Source organism: Castor canadensis, chromosome 7, assembly GCF_047511655.1.
Source record: "Castor canadensis chromosome 7, mCasCan1.hap1v2, whole genome shotgun sequence".
Classification (NCBI taxonomy): Eukaryota; Metazoa; Chordata; class Mammalia; order Rodentia; family Castoridae; genus Castor; species Castor canadensis.
Window position 1 is genome coordinate 40,631,997 of NC_133392.1, and position 27,018 is coordinate 40,659,014.

Genomic DNA, 27,018 nt, shown 5'->3' on the forward strand with positions numbered 1-27,018 from the left:
GGCTACACAGTACAATTGGTCTAGATCTAGATCTTTGCTCCCTTCAGCCACCAGTTTTTGAAGATTTTTACAGATATCTGGTGGTGACTGTGCTAGAAATTTATCTTTTTGGATGAGTTCCTCTTCCTGTGACTCAGGAATAATGTTGATATGCTTTTGTAAAGCATCCTTAAGTCTCTGTAGGAAAGCTACTGGGGTTTCTAAGGGTCCTTGCCATAAAGCTGTGACTTAGAAGTAATTAAGAGGTTTTACCTTGGCTCTGCTTAGACCCTCAAAAATGCAGTGGATGAAATGAGTACAGCTCCATTCATCCTTGTCATTTTCAGGGTCCCAACTAGGGTCATTCCTAAGTACTGCCTGATCCCCTGTTGGAATTGGGAATTGAGGTTCCCTTTTAGGTATCCAGTGCCTTTATCTTTCTTCTCCCTCCCCATCTTCCTCCTTTGAGGGCCGAGTCTGAGAGAGGCCTATAATGCCACATTTTTCTAAGTGATAATTATCTCCAGCTTTGACTGCCAGATCTAGTACCCACTGTTTCTCCAGAGCAGTAAGGGTCTGAGAAAACAATAGCATTACATCTACATCTTTCCAGCTCAGTTCAAAGTTTTGGCTGACTTCTTGAAATGCTTGGATGTACTGATCTGGGTTTTCTGTGTAATTTCCTAAATCCTTTTTTATTTCTTTTTTTATTGTTTTATTATTCATATGTGCATACAAGGCTTGGGTCATTTCTCCCCCCTGCCCCCACCCCCTCCCTTACCACCCACTCCACCCCCTCCCTCTCCTCCCCACCCCTTCAATACCCAGCAGAAACTATTTTGCCCTTATCTCTAATTTTGTTGAAGAGAGAATATAAGCAATAATAGGAAGGAACAAGTGTTTTTGCTGGTTGAGATAAGGATAGCTATACAGGGAGTTAACTCACATTAATTTCTTGTGTGTGTGTGTTACCTTCTAGTTTAATTCTTTTTGATCTAACCTTTTCTCTAGTTCCTGGTCCCCTTTTCCTATTGGCCTCAGTTGCTTTTAAGGTATCTGCTTTAGTTTCTCTGCGTTAAGGGCAACAAATGCTAGCTAGTTTTTTAGGTGTCTTACCTATCCTCACCCCTCCCTTGTGTGCTCTCGCTTTTATCATGTGCTCAAAGTCCAATCCCCTTGTTGTGTTTGCCCTTGATCTAAAGTCCACATATGAGGGAGAACATATGATTTTTGGTCTTTTGGGCCAGGCTAACCTCACTCAGAATGATGTTCTCCAATTCCATCCATTTACCAGCGAATGATAACATTTTCTTCTTCTTCATGGCTGCATAAAATTCCATTGTGTATAGATACCACATTTTCTTAATCCATTCATCAGTGGTGGAGCATCTTGGCTGTTTCCATAACTTGGCTATTGTGAATAGTGCCGCAATAAACATGGGTGTGCAGGTGCCTCTGGAGTAACCTGTGTCACAGTCTTTTGGGTATATCCCCAAGAGTGGTATTGCTGGATCAAATGGTAGATCAATGTTTAGCTTTGTAAGTAGCCTCCAAATTTTTTTCCAGAGTGGTTGTATTAGTTTACATGCCCACCAACAGTGTGAGAGGATTCCTTTTTCCCCGCATCCTCACCAACACCTGTTGTTGGTGGTGTTGCTAATGATGGCTATTCTAACAGGGGTGAGGTGGAATCTTAGTGTGGTTTTAATTTGCATTTCCTTTATTGCTAGAGATGGTGAGCATTTTTTCATGTGCTTTTTGGCCATTCGAATTTCTTCTTTTGAGAAAGTTCTGTTTAGTTCACTTGCCCATTTCTTTATTGGTTCAATAGTTTTGGGAGAATTTAGTTTTTTAAGTTCCCTATATATTCTGGTTATCAGTCCTTTGGTGTGTAGCTGGCAAATATTTTCTCCCACTCTGTGGGTGGTCTCTTCACTTTAGAGACCATTTCTTTTGATGAACAGAAGCTTTTTAGTTTTATGAAGTCCCATTTGTCTATGCTATCTCTTAGTTGCTGTGCTGCTGGGGTTTCGTTGAGAAAGTTCTTACCTATACCTACTAACTCCAGAGTAGTTCCTATTCTTTCCTGTATCAACTTTAGAGTTTGTGGTCTGATATTAAGATCTTTGATCCATTTTGAGTTAATATTGGTATAGGGTGATACACATGGATCTAGTTTCAGTTTTTTGCAAACTGCTAACCAGTTTTCCCAGCAGTTTTTGTTGAAGAGGCTGCTGTTTTTCTCCATCGTATATTTTTAGCTCCTTTGTCAAAGACAAGTTGGTTATAGTTGTGTGGCTTCATATCTGGGTCCTCTATTCTGTTCCACTGGTCTTCATGTCTGTTTTTGTGCCAGTACCATGCTGTTTTGATCATCATTGCTTTGTAATATAGTTTGAAGTCAGGTTTTATCGTGATACCTCCAGCATTGTTCTTTTGACTGAGTATTGCCTTGGCTATTTGTGGCCTCTTGTGTTTCCATATAAATTTCATGGTAGATTTTTCAATCTCTTTAATGAATGTCATTGGAATTTTGATGAGAATTGCATTAAACATGTAGATTACTTTTGGGAGTATAGACATTTTTACTATGTGGATTCTACCAATCCATGAGCATGGGAGATCTCTCCACTTTCTATAGTCTTCCTCAATCTCTTTCTTCAGAAGTGTATAGTTTTCCTTGTAGAGGTCATTCACATCTTTTGCTAGGTTTACACCTAGGTATTTGATTTTTTTTTTAGGCTATTTTAAGTGGAATTGTTTTCATACATTCTTTTTCAGTTTGGTCATTGTTAATGTGTAGAAATGCTAATGATTTTTCTATGTTGATTTTATATGCTGCTATCTTGCTGTAGCTATTGATGATGTCTAGAAGCTTCTGAGTAGAGTTTTTTGGGTCTTTAAGGTATAGGATCATGTCATCTGCAAATAGGGATATTTTGACAGTTTCTTTACCTATTTGTATTCCTTTTATTCCTTCTTCTTGCCTAATTGCTCTGGCTAGGAATTCTAGTACTATGTTGAATAGGAGTGGAGATAGTGGGCATCCTTGTCTGGTTCCTGATTTTAGAGGGAATGGTTTCAGTTTTTCTCTGTTAAGTATAATGCTGGATGTACATTTGTCATATATAACTTTTATAATGTTGAAGTACTTTCCTTCTATTCCTAGTTTTCTTAGAGCTTTTATCATGAAATGGTGTTGGACCTTATCAAAGGCTTTTTCTGCATCTATTGACATGATCAAGTGGTTTTTGTCTTTGCTTCTGTTAATGTGGTTTATCACATTTATTGATTTTCATATGTTGAACCACCCCTGCATTCCTGGGATAAAGCCTACTTGGTCATGGTGAATAATCTTTTTGATGTGTTGTTGAATTCGGTTTGCCATTATTTTGTTGAGGATTTTTGCATCAATGTTCATTAAGGAGATTGGCCTATAGTTCTCCTTTTTGGAGGTGTCTTTGCCTGGTTTTGGGATAAGTGTAATACTGGCTTCATCCAATGTGTTTGGCAGTTTTCCTTCCCTTTCTTTTTCATGGAACAGTTTAAGGAGGGTTGGTATCAGTTCTTCTTTAAAGGTCTGATAGAATTCAGCAGAGAATCCATCAGGTCCTGGACTTTTCTTTTTGGGGAGACTCTTGATTGCTGCTTCAATTTCATTTTGTGTTATAGATCTATTCAGGTGATTAATTTCCTCTTGGTTCAGTTTTGGATGATCATATGTATCTAGAAATCTGTCCATTTCTTTAATATTTTCAAATTTATTTGAATATAGGTTCTCAAAGTAGTCTCTGATGATTTCCTGGACTTCCATGGTGTTTGTTGTTATTGCCCCTTTTGCATTCCTGATTCTACTAAGTTGGGTTTTTTCTCTCCTCATTTTAGTCAGGTTTGCCAGGGGTCTATTGATCTTGTTTATGTTTTCAAAGAACCAACTTTTTGTTTCATTAGTTCTTTGTATGGTTTTTTTGGTTTCTATTTCATTGATTTCAGCTCTTATTTTTATTATTTCTCTCCATTTGTTTTGGGATTTGCTTGTTCTTATCTTTCTAGGAGTTTGAGATGTATCATTAGGTCATTTGTTTGGGATCTTTTAGTCTTTTTAATATATACACTCATGGCTATAAACTTTCCTCTCAGGACTGCCTTTGCTGTGTCCCATAGGTTCCGGTAGGTTGTGTTTTCATTTTCATTGACTTCCAGGCCTTTTTTTATTTCTTTAAGTTCACTCACTCTTAAAGGAATGTGAGTCCTATGCCCTCCAGGAATTTACTGGAAGGGGTAGAGTCCTGTGGGACAATGTCTGGCCTGTGAGGTAGCTGGATAAGGGAGAGAGAGGGTGCTGATGGAGCATCAGATGGGTTCTGTGTTTCAAGGGAATTTGGGGGCTTTTGGAAAAGGGTCACCATGGTCTGGGTATCTAGCCTACATTTGTCCAGTCACTCTGGGTGGTCTCTTAGGAAAAAGAACAGTTGAACATATGGAACTTCGGTCCACTTTCCCTCCTTTTTACAGAACATATCTAATTGAAGAATGGTATTATAATTAATGCTCCCTCCTTCTGGCCATCTTCCCTCATCTCCCAGAGGATACTGTGGCCAAGCTTGGGTGCAGTAAAACTTGAGTTGCTTTTGTTGAACACTTTCTGGATCAAGATCTTTCCAATGTTTTAGTAAGCAGGCAAGGGGTGATCCTTCCTGGATCCTTGAGGCTTGATTCCTCATCTAAAAAGGAAAACAAGGGAAAATTGGTCACCTTAACAGAGGTTTCTCCTTTTACGTATGCATCCCCAGATGAGGAGAAACTCTAGTGGGAGAGGATATCCCTCTCTCCCTTGCTGTCCTGCCACTGCCACCTGTGGCTAAGGTTGTGGAGGATTTTTAAGTATTCCAGGTGCAGCCACCCCACCGAAATGACCCCTGACCAATTTCTTCTGTATTTTGACTTGCCTGTTTGCCCTGCAACCCAGGTACCTGGATTCTCCTCTACGAGCCAAAGCCTTGTAATTTAATAATAACTCTATCAAAGTAACCAAGAGGGCTTGCATGGCCAGAGGGAGGACTCCTTCAGAGGTGTGGATGGGGACTCCTAATGAAGTAGACTTTTTTCTCCCTATATATCCTGTGAGGCATGCATGTTTTTAATGAAAGAGAGAGAGTGTCTGAAGGCTTTTGCTGTGGTAAGGGGCAAAAATGGAGAAGACCATGAGGTCTCTGCCTTTTAACTTTTTTTTTCTTTTCCTGAGTGCAGGCTGTGGAACCTGTTTAACCAGTTTATCTGATGCTTGACAAAGGCAGTTAAACCCGAGTTAGAGACTAGCACTTTTTGGTGCCTGCAGAGATTTTTCCCAAACTCCCTGAAGAAGGAAGCCCACTGCTATTTAGAGCAAAGGGGGGTAGGAGGACACTCATCCTGAACTACTTGGGAAAGGGAAAGGAGAGGCTGAGGATTGGGGAAAAAAGAGTTTCCAGTCTCAACACACGAGGGATTATTGGTCACATTGCTCTCCAGGTCAATCCTGTCCAAGGGCAGTACTGGAGTACTAGAAGTGAGTGGTGACCTCCACTCTTGGGCCATGAAAACCATGAAGGAAGCATAAGAGATCTGATTATCTGTTTGCTTCAGACATGGCTGGAAGGGTCTGAGACTTAACCACCTTTGGAGCCTCAAGGCAGGTCAGGAAGTTGCATCTCCAACCTTCAGGTGACACCTGGGGGTGCTCTGGCCAGACCACCCTTAAAGCTTGAAGGGAAACTTTCCTTTCCACTAGCTGTTTTTGGACTCCTCTTAAGTGGTGAGATCTTGAAAGACAGAGAGAGAGTTTAAGGAGGTAGAGAGCCAAGATTTGAGAGGAAAAAAAGCCTCAGTGCTCTGAATTTCAGCTTCACCCACATAGCATTGGCAGTCCGGTATAAGCCTCCAGTCAGCCCCCAAGTTCTCTTGGGTTGCCTGCCTTACAGCTGTGATGGTTACAGTTATGTTCCTAGGCAGCCTTTCCTAGTTTGGCACAACCTATACTGACCTTGGTTCAGCAGAAATGTCCTTTCATGCATTGCCAAATATGATGCACAGATGACACGTGCAGGAATTTCAGATGCTCAGGGTTCCTGAGCCCGCTCTGGGAATGAAAGCTCAGGTGGACTCCAGCAGCAGAGGTTGGAAAGATTTTATTTGTAGAGAAGAGAAGAGAAAGACTGCATGGTGGGGAATGCAGGGGGATCCAGAAACCGGTGGTCCCATGGGTCAGGTTGGTGATTGGGTTTTTATAGCCTTTTTGTATATTGCCCCAGGGCGGAGATGTCTCTGAGGTGCAGACAGTTTCCTGGGAAGGAGAAGTGTCTCCTTGACCACTTATCACCTTTTGGGACCTCCTGCAGTCCATCCTTCAGAGTGGCCTTTAGACTCAACTTATAAGGTACCAATTTTTAAATAAGCTTAGTTTTTTGTTCTATAGGTAATATGGGGGGGGGGCTTTTTTTTTTTTTTAAAGAAATGCCACTTTTGCAAAATGTTAACAGAAACTGGTTGAGTTTTGTAAGGAAAATACAAAAGAAAATCAATGATAGCAAATATTTAAATAGACAACTGTTTGAGAAATAGATACATCCAAATTGTAGATGATAAAACCTTAGAGAACAGTTACTATTAAAATGTTTTAAAATGTTTAGCAATCAATAAAACAATGTTTATTGTATATGACATTTTAGGATAATAATTGTAATGAACAGCATTAAGTAGTACCATTAAGCTCTCTTTTAAGTATATATTTAATATATACTTATATATTAAATATTATATATTATATATTCTCTCTTAAGTATATATTTAAAGCTCCTATTTTAGTGTTAAAATAACATAATATACACCTTACTAATAGAATAAGTACCCCTTTTAACTTTGCCTTTAAAGTAAGTGAATTTTTAAATAAAATACTCCAATATGCTTTTTAAAATTACAGATGTACTTTATAGTGACCAGTGTCCAATTCTTAATTAAATGGCACTGTTTTTAATTTTAGAAAACTAATGCTTAGAGGGCTTCAGTGCATTTAACATTTAATGACAATAATAATTAGCATCACAACTACACAGATGTCATATATGTTAATTTAAATTTTTACCTTTAGAGTAAGATTTAGCAAAGCTTTTAGATCACTTATAAGCTTAGGGAGATAGTGCTAGTGACCCGAATAGACTTGTATTTAATCACTGAGATAGACACTTCAATAAGCTGATTTATTTTTTATTTTTTATTTTTTTGTATTTTTTTACTATTTTTATTAGCATACATTAATAGTACAAGGGGGTTTCATTGTTATAATTTCATATATGTGTACAGTGTACTTTGAACAAGTTCACCCCCTCTGTTATACAAAGGGAATATTTTAATTTGTGAAAATTCACTTGCAAAAAGTTTCAGAGACACCATTGCACCTTTTCCTAATCTTGCCTTGGTAAAATTGGGGAACTTGAGGATATCTAAGTTGTAAAATGGACAGAAGGACATCATCAATAAGCTGGATTCCAAAAACTCTGTCTAGGATTTTATTAGACTGCTTTTTCCCAATATACCTGTATTGGAAGATTGAGACAAAAGGCACAAACTCACATTAAATAAACAAGGTAATCTAATCAGTTCTACAAAGTGTAGTTTGTAAAAGAAGTAGCACTAGGAGCCAACCAAAATAAGTCAGGGAGTCCCAGTAGGGGCTGTAAAAGTTGAACTTGGGAAGATATACATGTGTCCACAATACTGACCCTGTCCCTGACCTCTCTTCATGAGAAGGCCAGAGCCCAGCAGCCCTGTTGCAGAGGCACTGCTGCTTTCAGTTGGGACTAAGTCCCTGGGAATCTAATGGAAGCAGCTGGTCTAAAAGGGCATGACATACCCTCAGGGAAGCTGAGCCTTTGATCATAGACCCCTCTGAGTGCTAGTCAGTTTGGAGTGGGTAAGGAGGGAAGGGGGTACTTAAAAGAAGCCAACACTGTTGCCCAGCACCAACACCATCCATGGGGATGGCATAGACCAGGGACATCCCTCCTTTATGTTTACATGGGAAGGAGCCCCAGATCTCAGAAAATTCTAGCTCACCTCATTTAGATGCTTTCAAATGTGGGCAATAGGTGGAGGCAGGAGGAGCCAGAGAACAGGCAGATAAAGAGTGAGTCCCCAATAAAGCTGACATGATATGTGTCAATCTCAAAGAAGAGCTGAAGGAAGATGAACATCTGCTGACCCTCACACCACACAAACAACTGTCGAGTATCAGTTTCTCCCAAGATAACTCACATCTGGACTTCACATACTTGATGAATGAAGAAGGAAAATCTTTAAGCACAAATATAATTAATGGGTAATACAGAGCTTGTAGAAAAACAATTACATATTTCTCCATTAGGAATACTTCTCCAACTTTCCCAGTCCAATACATACTACCAGCAGTTGAGATATTAATTACCGACCAAAATGCCCCAAGTCCATCAATAAAGACCCTCCCCACCACCACCAAGATAAGGAGACTAACAGAGAGGAAGGTGTCTGTAACAGAACATCTGATCCCAAAGGGACCTCAATGAAGGTCAGAGCTAACCATGCCGAGAGGCCCAAATCTGTCCATTCTTGCCCCATTGAGAACCACAGGAAAGCATCCAGTCAGGTTGTCACAGGTGTAATCCTGTGAAACACTCCCTTATTGCACTTATAAATGAGTAAGGCAAACAAACTGATAGCAACGTAAGGATAAATTATCGCATCCCATTTCTTGCTCCCCTAACAGATATTTGGTCCTTCTCATTAGCAGAGGCACCCAGGCTAGCATGGGCTTTGATCACTGCATACTCAAACCAACTAACTTCATAAGGTTTGGGAAATGTCAGGTGTCAACACAGCTATTTCAGATTCTCCCACCAGGAAGGCGTACTCCGGTTCTGCTGAGCTGTAGGAACCGTGAAGCACTTGGCAGCTTTTATACCCCTGGAGCTTGTACTTCTTCACCAGCTTACTTTGGTAGAGTTCTATACTACCATCACTTTGCTTTTGATTGTCCAGGACAGAACTCAGCATGAGGGCAAGACGAGCTGAGTTCATGATCCACAAATTCCTTTCCAGTGATTGGAGACAAGAGGGTATGTGTTCTGCTGGGGAAAAAAAGCTTTTTGCATGCTAATTTTTTACAGCATGAAAAGATGAAGACTCTTACATCCTAATCAGCCTCAAAGACAGAGGACAGGGATCTATGAAAGCACAGAGAAAAGAGGATTATTGCTGAGTGGCAGTACCAGCCCAAAAGGGAAGAGGAGTGTGGACATATAGAGCTCCTCGGGTTTATTTGTTCACAATATTAAAGGGCATCTAGAATTAGCTACAGTAAAGGATTGAAAGTTGCCTGCAGAGAGGCTGCATGGGAAGATGGCCTGTCACTCAAGAGGGTGGAGCTTCTGGGCCTTCCTGTTGACCATTGTCTTGCAAAATGTGCAGAAGGGGGAAGGGTGGCTTTAGTCATCTGCTGTCATTCCTTTCACTGGGTCCTTTTGTCTCATCTCATCCAGCTGTCTCTTTGTCTCTTCTTCCATCCTTCGAATATCGTCTATTGTCAGGTCAACCCACTTATCGGAGCCAACAGAACAGCTGCCTGTGAAAGTTTGTAAACAGATGCTTCTCTTGCTTATGTATAAAGTTTTCCACTTTGTTCTGCAGGCCCCACCACTTGAACTTGACAGTAACCAGTTTGTATGCACACATATATGGGCAGTCTTTCTGGTTTACAAGTTCTTGCTTACAATTGGGGCCTAATGGTCCTCGGCCTGTTTTGATAGATTTAAATTTTGCTGGGTCTTCCTCTGCCTTGTAATCCTTACCAAGAACTTGGCTTCGATCTGCAATGTCTATATATATGGCTTCCACATGTTTCCAAGTCTCAGGCTCCAGTTTATGCACATTCTCTTGGGTGCCAAGATCAGGTTTGTGCCAGGTTTCAATTTTAATCAGAAAGTCTTCTTTCATGTACTCATTTGTAATAACGGTTCTGCAATAAGGGTAGGCATTCCATGCTTTTTCATGTATATTCAGGGCTCCCTCTGGGGCCAGCATTCGAACAAACGTGGGTACTTTACTATGTAGGTGGTAGATCTTGTGTGTGTGCTGGCCTTTCTCACCATCCTTCTCATATGGTTCATTCACCAGGACCTCCACACCTTCACCACCACCTGTTTCATTTTTACTGGCCTCAGCCACAGAATACAGCTGCCCCAACCTGATTCTCATCTACAGTATCATACACTCTTAAGACTTACTCAGGACCTTTATATGACATTCTGAACCTTTTGATGGTTTGTCCTCATCACTCTTTTTTATATTTGGAACAATCCTTAGGACAAACCTTTTCTTTACAAAATTCTTTCTCATCCAAAATCACTCTCTTTCTCCCTTTAACTTTTCCCCAAACATATACTCAGTACCTTTTTATATCCTTTTTACTTGTTGACTTTGTAACTTATATTTTAAAATAATAGAATTTTAAGTTTAAGTAAAATTGTCTTTCCAACTAGCCTTACTTTAATATATATACTCAGGAAGAAATGCAATTTTAAACTGTCTGTACAAGTAACTTAAAGGCACATTTGTTAATAGATTCAATTATGAAAGAGAGTTGAATGCAAACTACACTTAAGACGTGATGAAACAGGTCAAGATTACTGGACATAAAATAATGCCAATATTTTAGTTAGACCTGGTTGAAATAAAACCTTGAAAACTTGGTTTATTTTAAAAAGTAGTAGCAGAAGAGGTAAGGAAGAGAAGATAACAGAAGCATTTACATTAGCTCTATAATTCCTTTATATTAGCTCTATAACAATAATCATTTTAAAGATGTTTAAGCACACACATATGCAAGTTTTAAATTGACCATGCACAAATGTCAATTTAAGCATGCATAGATAAGCTGGAATTCCAGAAGCAAAATAAGTTGTGCTCAATGCTGTTTTAGAACTCATTTTGTTAGAGGGTAATCTTGGTAGCTGAAGCAAAAGAAAATCTGACTGTTGTTGCAGCCTTTAGAACTTTTGCCTCCATTAAGTCAACCATAAACACAAGATAGACACACACAAAAAGACACATAAAACAATTAGAGTACACTCAGAAAAACCTTTTAAGCCATGTGTAAGTTAGAATTTTCTTTAGGGTAGAAACAAGGCAGATTCAGGGCAGTAACAAGATAAGCTCAGAGCCTTTAATTTTTACAGAAACCACAACAGATCAAACTTCCTATTTTAATATATACCCTCCCTTCTCCTCTAAAGGCCAAAATAGAATCCAAATTTCCCTGTTAGACAAACTGCAGAAACTCAAAATCAGTTTAAAAATAACACAAATGGCTCAAAATACCGAAGTTGCGATTAGAATCTCTGAAGGGCCAATTCTGAGGCATCTTAATGTTAGGGTTGGCCATATATTATTTTTCGTAATCCCTCCTTTTAAAAATTTTACACATTTTGTAGTACCCTTAGTGCAGTAAACAGCACTCATAAAACCCTAAGGGAGAATCACCAGGACTTTGTTTTTCTCTTATGCTGTCTCAATTTGTGCCTGGAGAAGAAAGATAGAAGGAAGAAAAGACAGAAATGGAGCTGTGCATAACTGTATCTGTTCCCTTATATGGAACTATTCATGAGGGGATGGGGAAGTTTCCTTCATCCTGTTCCTAAGGGCTCTGTACCCTTTATTTATAACAATTAATCTATACCCTTAAGGATGGACATCTCCTTGTACCTTAACAAGTATGATTAATTCTGCAATGATTTTTTATGGCGGTGCCCCTTCCTAATCATTGCACCTCCCCAGTCCTTATTTCTGGGTCCCTGGACTTCCCCATCCTCTAGGGGGTCCCCTTACCAGGCATATTGAGACACACTGGGATCAAAGAGCAGGAGCTTAACAAAATGGCCTCTTTTAAGACTTCAGATTTACCCCTAGAGAGTGTTTTTTAAATAACCTCTAAGACATGACCTGTTCCTTCTACTGATCATGATCTGTCTGCAATGAGAAAAGCATCCCATCTTGAAAGCAAGACTTAAAGGGGTTAACTGTTAGTAGAGACTTTAGGCAGATTTAGAAACTTAGAATTAGGTGGGAAAAAAAAAAAATCCAGGAGAGAAGGCAACTCCATCCCTCAGCCACATGCCATTTAGATTCCCAATTGATTTTATATTTTTAACCTTGGTACCTGTGAGTCACTCAGGAGGCTGTGAGACTTGAGCAGGATTTCTCTCCTTTTCTTTTGCTCTTTATCCATTTTTGCTTCGGTTGTCTTTACCTGGGTGACCATTCCATGAGAGAAGACAGGACAGGCAATGGAATAGGAGAGGTGAAAGAGTGCAGTAAACAGCTCTCTCTAATCTGCCATGGCCAAGACATGGCTAAGAGAACTTTTCTCTTTTTTAGAGAGAAAAGTTCCAAAGTTAAATGCTTTCATACCTTATGAGATTCAACTCCTGGCTGGCTTGCCAATTTATGTCACTGAGGATGAATGAGGCGCTCCTACAGCTTCCCAGTTTCCATGCAAAATTTCAGGTCCTTGAGATCCACAAACAATGAAAAACATTTCAAGGTGTCTCACAACAAGGAGTCTCACAAGGTAAAAGTTTTAACAAGGATTTATTTTAGTATAACAGGATAAAGTATAGATAAAGGAGGGAAGAGAGAGAAAGAGAGAAACATTTCCTGTTCCCCACACAGGAAATGGGAGCAATGACTCAAAATAATGCTTCCCAACTCTTAGTTTTTTAGTGGAGAGCTGGGGGAATACTCATGGTCAAAGATAATGGGTCTAGGTGGCTGAGATGGCTGACAGGGAAGGGTCACTCTCCCAAATCAAAACCTAAATCAGAGACAATAGGATGCCTTAGGACTTCCCTTTCCTAGACATGATTATTTCTCCACCCATCCAAGGATCCTTGCAACTTGGCTCCCCCTGTTCAATGTCAGAGTCTGGCCCTTTAAATATTGATTAAAATATAATTTCCCTGCCTTCTCATTTATCTATCCTGCTTCATAATCATCATAGTGGGAGACTTTCCAGAGAAGGCCATGATTCAGCTTGAGTGAAGGTATAAAGAGAAGTCAGCCTAAGTAGACAGGGAAGGCATGGAAAAGTGAAGGAACACAATCTACTTGAAGAACTGTAAATGACAGTATGTACAGGGAATAACATTGCCTTGTTCCCCCACATCCCCCCAGAGGAGATGAGTCTAAGAGACAGCTTCAACAGATATCATAATGTGGAATGGTATTTGTCCCTGTCCTGACACCATCTTGTTTCCTATCAATTCCTCCCTGGTTCCCTCTGCTCCAATTACATTGACCTCCTTAATTTTTTTTTCAAACATAACAATCACATTCCAAATCCAAGTTCTTTTTGTTTGCAATGAGGCAGGATGGATAGATGAGGAGACAGGGAAAATATTAATTTTAATAAATACTAAAAGGGATAGACTCAGACTGGAAAAAGCAAGTAAATACTGAAAACCTGGGGCAGTAGCCAATTTCCTACAACTCCTTTTAGATGTTAGGTTACCAGAATAGGAGACAAAAAGGGGCAATTGGCATCTGTCTTTCTCTTTGTGATGTTAACAAGCTGCAAGACTTCTTGAATGGGTAGAGAGACAGAAAGAATGAAAGGCATGTCTGGCAAAAGGGTGCCCTAAAATTCACTTATTGTCTCTGCATTTTGGGTGGGCCTAGATCACAACTCCATGTTTTAAAATAATAAATAACAACCATCTTGAGCACTCAGAACAATTGTCTAATGATTAGGGTTGCTAGCCTTTGACTTGATGACATGTATTCCCCCTGCTCAGAAAGTATGACCATCATTTTGAGTTTTCACTCTTAATTCCTTTGTGGGGGACAGGAAATGTGTCTTCCTTCTTTTCTCTACTTTATCTTGTAATACTAAAATAAAACCTTGCTAGACTCCTTTTTGTGAGATACCTTGAAATGCTTTTCACATGTGAATTTCAAGTATTTTTATTTTGTGTGAAAACTGGGAAACTGAGGGGATCCTCTCATCCCTCCTATGGTAACATACACCAGATTCACTTGAAATATTCTCTCCACAGATAGACAAAGCTATGCTCCCTCACCTCCATATTGCCTTGTCCCTGGACACCTCCCTGTTGTGTTTCTTTCCTCAGCACTTACCTTTAACTGACACACTAGACATTTTATTCAGCATTTGCTTATTGTTTGTTCTTGAGAGCTTTCTGGAGCTCTGGGGTGACTGGAGATGCAGAAAGGACAAAGGATAGAAGACAAACATGCATAAAGTTGGGATCAGGTGTGCTGGGCACTCAGATGGAGACACACAACAGCCTTGTTACTTCTTTTCTCTATTATTCTCTTCTTTTACTTTGCTTCTTCTCTTTGTCTATTGTTTAAGGCCTTACTTCTTTACTATTATTTAAAACCTTGCTTATTTTCTATTCTTTAAAGTTTCTTTCCTGAGACTCACACTGTCCCATGTTTTCCTTAATTTCTCGGCCCTCAGACTTGCACTGTCCCATGTTCTCTCTTAAAGTCTCAGTCCTCAGACTCTCAGACACACAAACAGCCAGCATTAGCAGCAGCAGCAGTAGTGGCAGCTTCACAAGCAGCCCACAGCCAGCCAATCAATCCATCCATCCTCCAATCAATCTAATCCTTCCCACCCCCAACCTCCTTCAGCTAGTCTTTTATATACAGTGGTAAACAAGGAGATGGAGCAATAGTTCTTGGGGAGGAGTGTGACATTGTAATGAGAGAAACCTGCAATCCTACTTCTCTGAACATAAACATCTTAGGAAAAGCAGCTGTGCTGCATTTTGCACTCCTCTGCAGCTGGGGCCATGCCAAACTCAACCTGCCAATTATTGAGCACAACTGTGCTTATGTCATGTTCTCATAGGATTCTCATAATCCACTCCCCACAGTTTGTTTCTCTTCCATGATGGGAATGGGGCCTGACATATGATGTGCAACTCCTATGCATTTTCAAATGAGTACCGCATCATTTCTGTTAATTGGAATTTATTACAAAACACTTTGTTGGATTGTGGGGAGAGAAGTAGGAGAAGCCTATGAGGACATAAGATGCAGAGCAGCTGCTTTTCCTAAGATGTTTATGTCAAATAATCTGTAGGCTGAGATTTGGCACAGCCCCCAGCTGTAGAAGACAGCAAGAAGGCAAGATGCAGCTCAGCTGCTTTTCCTAAATTGTTTAGAAGCAAGAACACAAGTTCTTCTTGTTACAATGTCATGCCCCTTCCAGAGAACTGCTGCTCCACCTCCTTGTTTACAACTGGATATGAAAGACTCACTGAAAGAGGACATGAGGCTTTTGGAAGAGGGAGGCTTTTTGATGATGGGAGGCTTTTGGAAGAGGGAGGCTTTTTGATGATGGGAGGTTTTTGGATGAAGGGAGGCTTTTTGATGGGGGATTTTTTGGCTGAAGGGAAATTGCTGGAGGAAGGATTGCTGAAGGGGGATAAAGGATTGCTGAAGGGAAAAGGATTGCTGAAGGGAAAAGAATTGCTTAAGGGAAAAGAATGCCTAAAGGAGAATTGCTAATGGGGAATTGCTAAAGAGGGGTTGATAGAAAATCTGCACCAAGAACTTTATACATAGGCTTTAGAAAAGCTAAGCTAAAGAAAAGCTAAAGAGAACATGAGACAGTGCAAGTCCAAGGACCAGGACTTAAAGAAAAGCTAAGAGAAAACATAGGACAGAGCGAGTTTAAGGAGAGAAACTTTAAAGAATAGAAGAAGAAGACTTTTAAAAGCAAGGTTTTAAATAATTGTAAAGGAGTAAGACCTTAAAGAAAAGATAGAGAAAAGAAGCAGAGTAAAGAGAAGAGATTAATAGAGATAAGAAATAATGAGGGTTGTGCATCTCCACCTGAGTGCCCAACACACCTGATCCCACTTTCTGTCTGTCTGTCTATCTATCCTGTGTCCTTTCTACATCTCTCATCACCGCCAGTTAGGACCAGTTAGGTTCAGCAGTAACAAGGGAGCTAGAAAAACTTGCTCCACTGGATGGTAGTTTTATTTGTATTTAACATTTACATTTTGTTTGTTTGTCTTATAGTCCTGTAAAAGCTAAGAAGAAATTTTGAAGTTCATGCCTATCATTTTTATCCATGCTCAAATAGCAAAAATTATGATTGAAGTTGGCACTGGGAGGTGGTGTTGTGGAAATCTATGAGAATTTTTAAAATTTCTATTCATATGTTTCTCACATTAAAGAAACATTCTCAAAGATACTGGGTTGTCTTTTTCTCCCCTCCCTCGTTTTGGTTAATAAAATGGTGAAGAATGGCTGTGTCATAGTCCCCTTCTCCACTAGCTATTTGATTTTTTACAAGTTATCTGTCTTGTTTTTGACAGGATCAATTAAGAAGACCCTCAAAAATTGATTTTTATTGTGCTAATTATTTTGGGAGGCCAGGGATAAAACTGAATCAAAGTACCATATCCCTTCCTCCAAAAAGTTGCTGCAGTTTGAAATTCCTGTATACAGTTGAATGATTATTTTCTTCCTCAGTTTCTCTCATGAGATCATAGGCGGGTTGTTACTGACTACCAGCCCCTAGCAGGTGACTGCATCAAAGGACTTCAGCATATATAGGTGACAAGAGTTCCACCAGTAAACACAAGGGGGCGATAATCTGCTGCCTTTCCTGACAGATTCATTTTAGTTTCTTTTTTTTTTTTTTTTCAGTACTGGAGTTTGATAGTCACTTTTCCACTTGAGCCTCTCCATCAGCCCTCTGACTAATTCAATTTAGAAACTTGGTTTTCTACATGTATTTTTAAAGCCTGGTCTTAGTCAAGGAGGCAAGTTCTTTATTCCTTTTTGTTCAGACTTCCTGGTTTTGCCTCAGTACTCCTTGTACTAGATATCTATCCTATCTGCATAAATAAATGTGAAATCTAGAAGACTGACTGTATTTGTACCAAGACACTCTAAGAAAGTGTAAACAACACAGTTTCTCAGCCAAAGCAATTTAAGCTGATTATCCCTCTGTTGAGAAACATAAGACATAATATTTCATAATAATAAAATTATTATTAGATGATAATACATAATTGTAATATTACAATTAAAGTGCCTTAGCTTTACCTTCTCAAATACTAATTTGCTCTATTAATCATTGCAGAGCCTTTTCAGTGGTAACTGTTAACCCTGAACAGTTTCTTCCACAAATATTTGCCGAATGCCTTTTAGTTGCAAGAAAATTCTCTGAATTCTGGAGCTGTAAGTGGGGAAGACAGACAAGAGTTAGGTCCTTGTGTTTAGCCTGGTGTATATCTTACCAGGAGGAGGGAAAGGAAATGGTACTTTCTTGAGAGGTTACATAGCCTTGAAGCATAATCTTAGAAATGTTTTGATTTTTGAAGATGGAAGAGGCTTAAAGATCATCTCATAGAAACTCAGTTACTCATCGGAGTCAGGGAGGGACTGTGTTAAAGTAAGAGGAGGTATCTTAGTTTAAAGGCAACACCCTCCCAATCAGCTCAGGATACAATTTGCTTCTCTTTCTCTCTTGCAACCCAAAGTCAAATTAAGGACCCATTTGAAACACACTCTCTTGTCCTAAATTTACCAAATAGAAGCAACTGCTCTGGAACTGTATAGTCAGAAAACCAGGAGGTAGTGAGGTAACCACCTTGTCTTCCACCCACTCCCCACACTAAATATTTCTGAAAAAAATCCTCAAATCTAGGCTGGGTGCAGAGGCTGACATCTATAATTCCAGCTAGTCGGGAGGTAGAGATCTGGAAAATTCAGATTTAAGGTCAATCCAAGCAAAAAGTTAACAATACCCCTGTCTCAACCAGTAAGTTGGGCATGCTGGTTTGTGCTGTCATTCCAGATATGCAGGAGTCCTAAATAGGAAGGTTGAGTTCCAGGCTGACCTAGGAAAATGCTATAGCCTATTAAAAAAAAATAAGTAAAGCAAAAAGGTCTGGGTTCATAACCCTGGTGGTAGAGCACCTGCCTAGCAAACCTGAGGCCCTGAGTTCAAATCCCAGTACAGCCAAGAAAAAGAACAAAAAGACAGAAAGGAAAACAAAGCCTATCCAGTCTATACTGCGGTAGATATTAAACAATGTAAGACCACAACATGAGTGGTGACCAAAACTATAGCATAGTGAGGTCTCCTGTTTTCCTCTGTTTCCTCATAGGATTTTCAAGGCCACCAAAAGGGCTTTCCTTCATGAACCTGGTTCTTCTACATCACCTGCTAGATTTCACCACCATGGGGCAAGGGATCTGACAAGCTTCAGGGGTTATCAGAAGAATGTGCAACTGAGACTGAGAGGTTTTGATGCCAGATTAATCCAAAGAACTCAGATTTTGATTGTTGAAGAGAAGTCATGGAATTTCATGGGAGCTCTCCAAATTTAAAAAGGTTATGACTGGATGAGAATTTTTATAAATGCATTAAGGCTCAATTCAAGTTCACCTTAGAGCTAAATTTTCCCTATTATGTAGGAGTTTAACCTCTAACTTAATTTACCTTCTAATTTCATAGATGAGGTAGAGACTCAAAAGAAATTAATGACTTGTCCAATATTGTCACAAAATCTATATTCTTTTAATTTAGTAATAAAATAGCTGTAAAAGCCAAGAACTATATCTGACAAATACCAAAAGAACAGTTGTTAACTTTAAATAATTTAGGATTGGAAAGAGCCATGCTACTTGGCAATATTTGTGCTGAGATTATTTCAAAATGAATGATTTATACAAACAATGAGTATACAGGACCTAATGTGGAAAATAATAATTATCACAGAGGGGCTAATGAGAAGACAAAAGATGTGCTAGTCTGGCTGCCATGGGTTACTAGCAGGCACCATGATGGTGCCATCAATTTAAATAACTACAAACACAGCCGTGTATTGGAAAATAGCTTTAGAAAAATGTTGCAAGGAATTCTGAGCAAATCACAATTTCTATTGTTTCATAAATCTAATAAAAAGTACATATGGATTTTTACTATTAAATTAAGAAAAAAGGTTTAATGTCATATAGGAAACATAATAAACATATGGATATGAATGAGAGAATGAAGACACATTTAAGTAAATTCAACAGGGGCTGCAAATTTGTTGCTATTACAGTTGCATTTGATAGTCAGTTTATGGAAACAGAACCTAAAAATATTTTGGTAACATTTAAGAAAGTGCTGTTTATTATACATGCCTAATTCTTGTGTCAAACTAACATTCCAAGAGAAAAGCCAAGTGCAGATGTCACCATTTAGTCTTGCTAAGTCTTTGTTCCTCTCTCCTGGCTCTTAATTCTACTAGCTTATACATTGTCATATTCCCAGCTCATTTCCTAGCCTTCAGAAGGCTTTCAATAACTTTGTGTAGTTGGGTTGAATTGACATAGCTGGAAATGAAGAATCAGAAGTAATTAGAAGGGATCTTAGAGCTAGTTCTTATCATCTACACCCACTCCTACCTCCTCCTACTCTGATAACCTCCCTTCTTCTCACATGTCCACTTCAATGCATGATGGGACATACAATGTGTACTGCAAAGCCATACTTGGAGAACAGTCAAACCTAATTCAATACTGCTACCATAAACTCTCTCTAGGTGATGATGAACAGAAGAAAGATCTAATTTTCCTCAACTCTCATAAATTTGTAGCTGAGCTTTATAAAGGACAAAATGGTGGAGATAGGACAAGATGGCAGATTAGAAGCTTCCTCCCTTTGACTTTGTGAATAAGAAGAGTCAACCTAACAAAGGAGACACTATATTCTGAAGAAACAGAGGAAGACCATCAGGAATCACAAAAAAGGGATAGAACAAGTGAAAAGTATAGAGAATCAGAAAGGCAACAGAGAAAAATAGGAAACAGTTTGCAGCTCCAACCCTGGCTCCTGTGTGGGAGAGGGAAGATGAAACCCAACCATGAAGGTAAGCCAGGCTGCTATGGTGACTGGCAGATCTAGTTGTGGAATAAATACATACTTCTCGTAAGCCTTAAATCTAGTATGGGAACTTGGCATGACAGTGATTACTCCTGCATACCAGGCTAACATTAGAGAGGAGACATTTTGTTGCTCCCTAGCTTTTGGAGTGCTATAGCCAGGCACCATCTTGAAAGAGTCCCCATTCTCTGAGACTGATCTACTCAGGGAACTTTCAAACAGGAACAATTGTGTGTAATACCTTGCTACACAGTCTAGGTGGGAGATGGCAAAGAGAGGAGACATGAAGAAGGGGAAGGCTTTACATGGACCCACTGAGAAGTTTAAGCACTGGGGCACTCAGGCAGTATTTGTCATGGTGGTTGGTGTCCCCACTCTCTCTGGAAGAGAAAGCTCCATCATCTGAGGATTGCTGCAGAAACAGAGCTCTGAGTCCATGGCTGGCAGATAGTTGGTCTCAACATCTAGCTGTGTGGGATTGTTAACATGTGGGAGTGCGATCTTTGAGCTCAGATTCTGTGGGCCACATGATTTTCCTCTCCTCCTTCCTCCTGTAGTTGGGCTAACTGCTGAAAGTCCAGAAATCATTGCTCTCTTTGCTCTTCCCCTCTCTGATGCATTCAGGGTCAGATTTGGGAAACTTGCTGCCCCTAGGGACACAAATTGAGAAGTCTGTGGAACATGTGGGAACCTGCCTGACCCAAAGGCTGTACAGCAACTCACAGTCAACAGTTGTTCCCAGTACACAAAGAAGGGAGCTTCTAAAGTGAAAGCAGCCTAGAAGCAAACAACTGACTCTTGACAGGCTCAGCCTTCAGCCAACATATAATACCAATCTGTACACTAGGAACCATAATAGACACTAGCTAGTTTTCTTCTTTCTGAGTAGTGCTAGGAATTGGGTAAATGCTTAGCTCCTGAACTATATCCCCAATTCAGTGGTGAGAAACTGCATTTTAAAAGTCCTCTCTAGACATTGAGAATACTTCAACTGAAAGATTACAGGTTGTTAAAACTTTTAAATAATGACTTGCCCTCAGATGTACAAATCCTAATACTGAAACACAAGAATGTGAAAAAAAAACAAGGCAACACTACTCCTCCAGTAGTTACAATTTCACAATAATTAACTCCAGAGAGAGTGAAGTGGATGAACTCTCATTAAGAACTCAAAAGAATAAATACAAATCTAATAAACACGTGAAAAAATGTTCAACTTCCTCAGTCATAAGGAAAATGCAAATCAAAATATTACTGAAGTTCCATCTCACTCCAATCAGAATAGCTATCATCAAGAAAATAAGCAACAAAGGCCTGGGGCTGTGGCTCAAGTGGTAGAGCACCTACCAAGCTCAACAGACTGAAAAAAAAAAAGAAAAAAACCAAGGAAACATAACAACAACAAATGCTGGCAAGGATGAAGGAAAAAGGAACCCTATACACTGTTGGTAGAAATGTAAATTATTGTAACCAGTATGGAAATCAGTGTGGATGTTCCTCAAAAAACTAAAAATACAGCTAGCATATGATCTTGTTATACCATTCCTGGGCATATACTCAAAGGATTGTAAAATAGGACCCAATAAGGGTACCTGCACACACATGTTTTTTGCAGCCAAGCAATAGAATTGGCCTATGTGCCCATCAACTAATGAATAGATAAATAAAATGTGATACATATAAACAATGTAGTGTTGTTATTCAGCCAAAAAGAAGAATGAAATTGTGTCATATGCAGGAAAATGGATGGAACTGGAGATTATCATATTAAGTGAAATACTCAGAAAGATAAATGTCATGTTTTTCTCCTATGTGGAATCAATGTCCACAAAAATTTTTTAAATGGCAGGAATGTCCAACCAGAGGGACCAACCAGAGGAAGGAGGGAAGGCAGAAGGAGAGGGTGATGGAGGTAGATATGATCAAAGTACCTTATATATATGTAAGAAAATAGCATATTGGAGCTCATTAAAAATTGTAAATAGAAAGCAGAAGAGGGCAATAAGAAAGAGTGATAGAGGGGTGAATATGATTAAGGTACATTATATGCATGTATGAAATACCACAATGAAACTCCCTTATACAATAATCTAATTTTAAAAAGTTTGTAACTGAGAAAAATAAATTAAAACAGGTGTGGTGGTATATGCTAGTAATATCACCACTCCAAAGACTGAGGCAGGAGGATGACAAGTTTGAGGCTACCAGAGTTACGTAGCAAGATGCTGTATGGGGGGGGGGAGTAGGGAGAGAGAGAGAGAGAGAGAGAGAGAGAGAGAGAGAGAGAGAGAGAGAGAGAGAGAGAAGCAAATGTGCTATCACATAGAAGTTTTGCAAAGAACAATGTATTTTAGAGAGGCTGAAAGGACCAGAAAAAAAAAAAAAAAAAAGTGGTCCTAGGTGTCAGAGGCAGGAAAAACATTGGAAGAAAGTTTTCTCATGGATTCATCTGGGGTTGCTGCCTCTTGACTCTGAAGAATTTACATTTGATCTTTAAGTGGGAAAAGGGGGATCTTTGATCTCTGAATCTCTGTCCTGCTTTTAGGTAAACAGAGAAAGAAGACAGAGAGTTCTTCAGTACTATGTCTTCAGCTCAACAATTCTTTATATTTTGTTTTCATTCCTAACTCTGAAGTAGATTGTCATAATATTCTTGAGCAAAAATCTATACTTTTAAAATGAAATTACATGGAATTCTTTTAATATGGTTTTAATATGACCATAATAAGTATTAAAAGATAAATGCTTTATAGGCAATTGGCATTCTTCCCCAAAAGAACTCAAACTCTTCTTATTTCTTGTTCTGGTATCACTGTATTTATAGATGAACATTAATAAATTCCTTGCAAAAGGGGAAAACCAACATTTTAGTTTTATAGAAGTTTCCTGTCAACAATGTGACCCATCTCTTCTGTGTTCTCAGAATTCTTAGGTCACCAATATAACTCTGGAACACAGTTTAATTCTAGAGTACATAACCTTACCATAGCCAAAATAGTAGTTTCTAACTTGTCCATCTCAAGGACTTCTACATCTTGAACACTTTGGATATACTCATTCATCCATCTAATAATTGAGTCCTTAATATAAGCCAGGTGCCGTGCTAGGTGGTAGGGACACAATGGTGAGCATAATGGACAATGTTCGTTTTCTTTGAGGTTTTATTTTAGAGCCAAAGAAAACAAATGTAAACAGCAACAATGACAACAACAAAAATTCAGGTTGCCATCAATGTTTGAAGAAAACAAAACACACTTAGATGGAGAATAATGGATAGGAGACTGAGTTTAAGTAAAATGGTCTCAGAAGAAAGTTGGCTTTTTTCATGGTATTGCGGATTGAACTTGGGGCATCGTGCTTGCTTGCTAGGTAAATGCTCTACCACATGAGCCATCTTCCCTGCTTCTCGTCCTTCTGCTTTTAGTGTGTTTTCCAGAAGAGGGGAAAGATAACATTGCTCAGGCTAGCCTTGGACTGTGCTCCTCCTGCCTCTACCTCTCAAGGAGCTGGGATTATAGGTGTGGCTACTATAACTGGCCTGAAAGTTGATTTTTAAACTGAAGCTTTTTCAAAAGGGATGAAGAGCCCTGGCTTGGTGCTGAGAAGAAAATCAGTGTTGCTAAGTGTAGTGGCATCTGAGAAATGTGAATGAGTTGATGGGAAAAGCAGGCAGGGTTCAGGGCAGGACACACCTATGGACCATGGTTAGAGGAGCTCAGATTTAGTTTCAGCACTTTGGGAACCATGGAAGTTCTAATGAAATCATTCTCAGTGTTTTTAAGAGAGTGGACAGCAGGAGGCTGAGAGCAGAAGCAAGATCAGTTAGGAGGTGATTGCAGGAGTGGGGAAGAAAAATGGCAGGGGTGCCATCAGTGCTAATGGAGAAAAGGGTTAATTTTAAGATCTTTTTGATGAGATAATTGACAGTGTTAGCTGATGGTTTGATACAGTAAGGATGACTTAGATTTCTGGTTTGGTGAACGGTTTAGATGAAAGCCAAAATTGCTTAAAGCGAGAAGGAAAAGGGGTATGTCTGAGTCTTGTCTGTTAGAGCCACTTCCTCTTTTTCAATGACTCTTGGGTCTCCCTAGAATTCCTAGATCATGGTTCTCAAATCTTAGGGTGCTGAGCCACTTAGAGAGTTTATTAAGATTCTGGTTCTTGCGTAATGTTCCTGGAGTGGAGCACTTAGAACAGATATGGATCAGAACCGTTAACAGAACTGTGTCTGATGACAGAGAATTATAGACACATTGCTTTCAGCTAATCTTCAAATTGGGTGAAAACACTATAAAGAAACCAGCTAGCAGTTTGCTGGCAGACTTACAGGTTCTTTTTATAAACTTTTTAAAAACAAAAATCAAGGCAGCATTTTTTTTCATGTTATGTTTTATTCTTCACATTCTATTAAAATAAAATATAACTGATGACTATTATTTACATTTTTAGAAGTTGGGTGAAAGTTACTTTATTAACTTAATGATGTTATCATAGTATTATCGATAACCTCAATAACTCATTAATGTGTGTAAATCTGTCTCTACTACACTGTAATTTCTTTTTTAAAATAAACAACAGACTGTGTAACCTGGATAACACTTAAAATGTACTTGTAATGCAGAAACTAATAGGAGATCTGGCCATTGTTCATTTACCTGGATGCCTTCTTTCTTTCTTTTTTTTTTTGCAATGTTCGAGATTGAACTGGGTCTTTGTGTGTGCTTGGGAATTGCTGTACTACTGTACCACTGTATCTAGGTATCAACCCTACATACCTTATTTATTTGGACTGCCTTTATCCTGATGAAATATTTTCTTCAATTTGCACTTTCTGAATTTATTAAAATGAATAAAGGTGAAGCAGAAACTTGCTAATTAATTCATTAACATCAGCCCAGAGAGTCAGAAAAGGTAAACAGAGCAAAACTTTTTCAGACAAGTCTGCACTTGTGTTTCTGTCATTAGCAGATGTGCAGTCCAGTGGGAACTATCCACTTCTTCAAATGGCTTTACAAAAGCAGTCTGGTCTTGTGAGGAAGGCCTACTCATTATCACTCATTCTTCTTTTGAAAGAAACTTCCCCTCTGCTGGTATATGCCTCTCTCCCTTCTCCTTCTTCATGCATATGGAACTCACGTGGCACTGGCTCCCTCCTGCCTAAGTGTCAGCTATGCATCTCCTTTATCTCCCCACTAGACATTGTAGGCTTTCCCCAAGGGCCAGTCCTTGCCCTGCTGTTCTGGCTTCATCTCATCCCTCAGGCACTAAAAATTTTCAAAGCACACCTTTAACCTGGACTTTTTTCCTTGGCTCCTGACCTAAATTTCCAACAGCTAGCTGAGTATTTTGCTCCCATCCTAAGCTCCACATGTCCAATATTGAATCATTCACTAGCTGTTAATGATCAACTTCCTTCTGTCTAGAGACACACAGGTTTCTCCTGTCTTTTCCACTCCATATCTATTCAGTCACTTTGTTTTATTGATTTTCTCTGTTCTCATCTAAATGACTTATTTACTTGCTACCAAATACACCTTGCACTTTCCCACTGCAAATAACATCACCTGCAGTTTTACCTACCAAGACTGCTTTCTTACTTGCTTATTAAAATGCACCAAGAAGGAGCTTCAGCCCCACCTACAAGATCAGTCTTCATCTCACCAGCTTCTCTCCCAAGCATTCCACTTCTCCTCCGAAATCTCTGAGCAAGGGTTGACTTCCTTTATCAAAATGGTCAAGTACTGTTTCTGTTTTAAACAAAATGACCATATACGTTTTATTATTGCAAGGTGTTCTTGAACTCCTTTACTGGTATCCAACTTCTCTCATTTGCATGGCTATTTATATTTCCAATTAGTTTGTAAATTCCTTGAAAACAGGAACCAAGTCTTAAATATCACTGTACTGAGCACAGGTCCTATACAGACTAGATGTTCTAGAATACTGGTTGGTTGGTTTGCATTGGATTTATGTAGTGATTGAAATGGAAAACCACATACTGTAGTTTAGTTTGCAATTTAGTTGCTCATTAAATTGGACACACATACTTTCTTTTCTAATGTGTTTCTCATGTTTTCTTTTCCTCCCAAGTAACTGAAAAGAATAAAATAGTATGCTAAAAAAAAACATGAAAAAAATTCTTCTAGTAGATGTTTGCATTCTCCTTAAACTATTATAAGGAGTATTCAAGATCTGTAGGCTGTGTGAATTTATGTCAATTATCTCTTGATTAAATAATGTTGTATAACAAACAACCACACCACAGTGGTTCCAACAGTAAACATTTTTTGCACATGAATGGGTAGGTTGGCTGGACAGTTTTGATGATTTAAGGTAGTCCTGGTGGGCTCAGGTAGGCACTTGCTGTCTGCTGTAGACAGAATAGCCATGATGGTCTTGGTTGGGCTCACCTGGTGTCTAGCTGTCACTGGGCTGACTCATCTTGGCTTCATGTATTCTTTCCTCCTCAAGCAGGCCAGTCCTGAGCACTGAGAGAAAAACAGCTGAAGACATAACTTCTTAAGGGCTAGATTCAGAATTGGCTAACTAATATTTTCCTTCTCTACTGGCTAAAAACTTCATAGGATTAGCCCCAATTTAACAGTTGTGGAAATAAGCCCCAACACTTGTTGGGAGGAGCTACAAAGTCACATTGCAAAGGATGTGGAAATAGGGATGGTGTAGAGAATCACTGCAATTTTTGCAACCAATCTACCCCAGACTTAGATAATCTGTTTCCATAGACCAGCACCATTTACTAATTCTACAAACTAGCAATTTCTTTAACCACTCTGAGCCACTATTCCTCAGTTGGAAAACAGGAATTGTGAAAGTTGCATAAAATAACATTTATGCAAGGTCTAGCATGTCATAGGAACTCAGGGAACACTGATAAATTTTACTCACAACTCTCCCTTCAAGAGTTTGCTCTTAGCATTAAGGAAATTACATAATTTTATTTAAATAAAATTTGGAGAAGCAAAGTGATAAAACCAAACATATACTTGAAGGAAAAAAATCACATAAAAGTTTGAAAGATTTTGAATATG

The 27,018-nt window shown here is 39.1% G+C and overlaps 1 pseudogene; it reads right to left on the reverse strand.

Moving 5' to 3' along the window:
* Window positions 1-7,509: 7,509 nt before the first annotated feature.
* Window positions 7,510-10,257, reverse strand: LOC141424783 (phosphatidylinositol transfer protein alpha isoform pseudogene; annotated as a pseudogene).
* Window positions 10,258-27,018: the final 16,761 nt, after the last annotated feature.